The 4255-nt window shown below is 36.8% G+C and overlaps 1 pseudogene; it reads left to right on the forward strand.

Annotated features, from left to right (window-relative positions):
* Positions 1-3553: 3553 nt before the first annotated feature.
* Positions 3554-4032, forward strand: LOC130834470 (jupiter microtubule associated homolog 1-like; annotated as a pseudogene).
* The last annotated feature ends 223 nt before the right edge of the window (positions 4033-4255 follow it).

The raw sequence follows: 4255 nt of genomic DNA on the forward strand, positions 1-4255 counted from the left end.
CTGATTTTGATGAGAAAATATCTGATATATACTATATTAGATGATTAAAATATTTAGCTTGTTACCAAATACTTGATTAAAGTTGATGTGTCAGGAGGATACCTAAGACTTGTTTTGTGGCTTACTCTAAAGCACCTATGTATAAACATCCTATATCTATGTATAAATACCCTAAACTTATATGTAAATGTCCTTTACCTATGTACAATAGCTACAGAGTAGGAGACTAGCCATATCTACCCCATATGCATCAGGTGGTTGATAATCTGAGGGAGCTAGATTTTCTATGAATATTTTCATGCTTTTTAAATCACAGGGGCAAGATTGAAACAAGGTTGACCTTATTTCTTTTGTTGTCATTCATTAAAACGTTTTGTTGATGTTAAAGCTATAGAGATTGTGTTTTACTAGTAGAGGCATCTAGCAGACTGAAGACTTCTTAGATGTACATTTTTGCTTCCCTGTATGACATATCATTTGCTCCATCAAAGTATGTATTTAGACTTATATGATTATTATCCTTAATACAGCCTGTGATCATTTATTTGAACTTCACTGTGACAAATGCAGTGGGACTACAAGATGAGTTTAACCCATCCTACTTATTTTGTAGAATTGTCCACCACAAATTGCTGGATTGGATTTGAAGATTGGCAAGAATGTTAATTCTGACTGGCTTTAGTGGTGTCTCATTTCAGTTTACCACTGAAATAGCAAACAAGTAGTGCAAAAGTTGCATGAAATAAGGATACATATAATTGACTAGAAAAGGCTCTGCAAGGCCACCTTCCGTTTCTTAAGGAGACATGCTCGTGGTTTAGGAGTTGGCAGTCTACAGGTAGAACTGAGAATCCTGCCCAGTGATGATAGCCAAGAAATGAAGGTGTTTCCATCCATTAGGTTGGGACAGGGGCCACCTTAGCACTCAGCTCTCTTCTTTCCAATATTTAAAGCAATTTTTTCTATGCTACAGGTACTGTTCAATTTTTTTACTGCTGCATTAGGCTTACCATGGACATATATAGTGTCAGTATAACTTTTGGAAATCCTGGTTGAGCAGGCTCATGTGGGGCCAAAATATGCACAATATATGTTAAATCTATTTCCCAACAAAAATCCAACTGAATAGAAATATTCTATGTGCTCCAGTTGACCAGAAGACTGGTCGATCAATTTCATACAAAATGGCCAAATGCTAAATAATCACTATGAATCAGTCAATACACATAGATTAAATAGGCACAGAACTCCCAAGATACCAATAAATTATGTGGTACACAGTAAGCAATTTCTACATGTATATTGGATGAATTCTATTTTCTACTTTAGTTCAGGAAGAAATTGTTCAAATATGTTTTAAAAAATAAACGTGTATTAATCCCAAATTGCAGTATATTCTGCCTGCAAAAAGTAAAGGATCTTTTGTACTTTTAGTCTAGCAAGTATTGTCAGACTATTATTATTAGGAACTTCCTGGTACCACAGGAATCCTATAGAGCCCATGATGAAAACCTTACTTCTCAAAATACATTCACTCTCGGTATCCTTTGGGGATTGGTCCCGGGACTCCCCTCAGATACCAAAATTCATGGATGCTCAAGTTCCTCATATAAAACGTTGTAATATTTACATGTAATCTACACACATTCTCTTATACTTTAAATCAGCTCTAGGTTAGTGTATAATACCTAATATATTGTAAATGCTATGTAAATAATTGCCAGCACACATCAAATTCAAGTATTGCTTTTCGGAACTTCCTGGAATTTTTTTTTCCCAAATATTTTCCATCCTCAATTGTTGGTTGAATCCAAGAATGCAGAACCTGCAGATATGGAGGGAGGGATAACTGTACTCTTCTACATCTCTTTTCTCTTCTTCTTTCTGTCTCTGTCTCTGTATGTCTTTGTCTCTCTCTCAAACACATACATATCTTTATAGGAAATTAGGTTTTGATTTTCAGGTAATCCAGATAATTCTGGAAGACAATTTTCTTTTATAGAGCTTCCATAACTCATTAAAATTTGACCAACGCAACTGCTTCTGTTTTTTTTATTATTTTATTTTTTACTGAATTATAGTTGATTTACAAATCTGCTTCTGTTTTGTGTGTGAATGTGTATATCTACACATTAATCTATTCATTCATCAGTGATTGCTTATTCTAGATATCATTTAGAATCAGGTAACTCTTTGTGTATGTTGTGCATTTTCTTTTGTCAACTAAGAAAATTCACTCATTTCTTGTATTTCTTTTGTTGTTTGTTTAGGGACAGGAAATTATTAAATACCCTCTTATTACTAGAAAATTAACCAGACCAATTTAGGATATGATGGATTCATTCCTCTTAAAGTCTTGGAGCATAAAAATTCAATTCAATTTCTTTATTCTTTAAAATTAATTGTACCTATGTAGTATAAAAGGGGTTATTCTATAAGTAAATAATTTATAATTTCATTCCTCAGGCACATTTTATACTAAAATAATGAATTTGATAACCATGACCTCTTAAGTATAGTTTTTGAGAAAATGTAATGAAAATTCCTAGCATTATTTACTAGACTAACTGATTTTCTTAATATCAAAAATATCTGAAGATTTTAAAAAATTCTGCCAAGTGAAATAATTTAGTAAAGAAAGTAATAGTGGAAAATAAATTTTCATTTCTCAAAAAACTGGAATATAAGCCATATTTATATGTGGAAAGATATCCACTGTTTGGGCTAAATTATTCTGTATCTTAGAAGATAATTCAGTAGCAGTCATATAAGAGCTTGCTCACTGCATTAGAACACATAGATTAGTCAAGCACAGATTGCTTATAACAATCAAGCTTGATAATTTGCAATCATATTCTTCCTGAACATTTTCATCTTTGATCCTATCAAGATTCTTTACTCACATTTCAGAATCATCGTATTAAAGATTTGAGCTTAAATTATCCATTAACAACTTTCTGGCCAATGGCATTGAAATACAACACTCTGCTATCTTCACTTTCACTCATCACCATGCAATATACTCGTCTCTTTAGTGTTATAATGGTTTAAGTAATTTTGAGTAGTGTTTTTCTTTAAATACAGCTATTATTCCAGAGTTTTACCAGCAAGTGACAGAAACCCAACGCAATGGCTTAAGTGGAAAAAAGGAAACTTTATTGGCTCTGATAATTAAACCGTGAAAAAGAATGCAATAGCTGAACCCATTCTCAGTCTCAGATTTCCTCCCTGTGTCCCTTTCTTTATTTCTAATTGCAAGTTCTCTTCCGTCTCTTAGGACCTTGCTTTCACCAGCGTGTTACCTTCTTCCAGATTTGCTTGGCAACCTGTGTAGTTTTGGAAATGCTAACTCTACCCCAGATTCAAATTTATGTCCCTGACAACAGGAAGCCTTAGACTGTGCTATTAGCCTCTTGTGCCATTGGCCTTTTATGTATAAGATGGTTTTTCCTTTTTTAATTGAGATACATTTCACATAACAAAAAAAATCACCTCCTGCAGCGGTCGCGGGCTCTGGGGGGTGGAAGTGCTCTGAGCCCCTCAGACCTGACCCTTTCCGGCACCCGCCTACCCTCTCCTCGGCGCCGTGACCACCTCCACCACCACCTTCAAGGGCGTCGACCCCAACAGCAGGAAGAGCTCCTGGGTTTTTCAGCTTCCGGGTGGTGGATCCAATTTTTCCTTAGGTTTTGATGAACCAACAGAACAACCCGTGAGGAGGAACAAAATGGCCTCTAGCATCTCTGGGAGACCTGAGGAAAATCCCCCTTCCTGGGCCAAGTCGGCAGGTGCCAAGTCTAGTGGTGGCAGGGAAGATTCGGAGTCATCTGGACCCCAGAGAAGGAACTCTTCTGAAGCAAACTCTGGAGACGGTGACGTTCATGAAAACGTGGACACAGACTTGCAGGCCAGCCTGGGGCAGAGCGAGGAGAAGCCCATGCCCGCCGCCCCTGTGCCCAGCCCGGTGGCACCGACGCCCGTGCCGTCCCGGAGAAACCCCCTGGCGGCGAGTCCAGCCTCGTCCGGGGTTAGCTCCGTTTGCCCTGAACTCGGTCGTTTTGTTTCTTTGTTTTCTCAATTCTTGTGGACTGCACAACTTGAGCCTGACTGTACACATCTTTTGGATTTGTTTCATTAAAAAAAAGAAGCACTTAAAAAAAATAAAGTATACAATTCAGCGCTTATTATACTTACAAAGTTTACAACCATTTACCACTGATAATCTCAGAACATTAGATCCCTTGAAAAGAAATCT

This window comes from Hippopotamus amphibius, chromosome 13, assembly GCF_030028045.1.
Source record: "Hippopotamus amphibius kiboko isolate mHipAmp2 chromosome 13, mHipAmp2.hap2, whole genome shotgun sequence".
Taxonomy (NCBI): Eukaryota; Metazoa; Chordata; class Mammalia; order Artiodactyla; family Hippopotamidae; genus Hippopotamus; species Hippopotamus amphibius.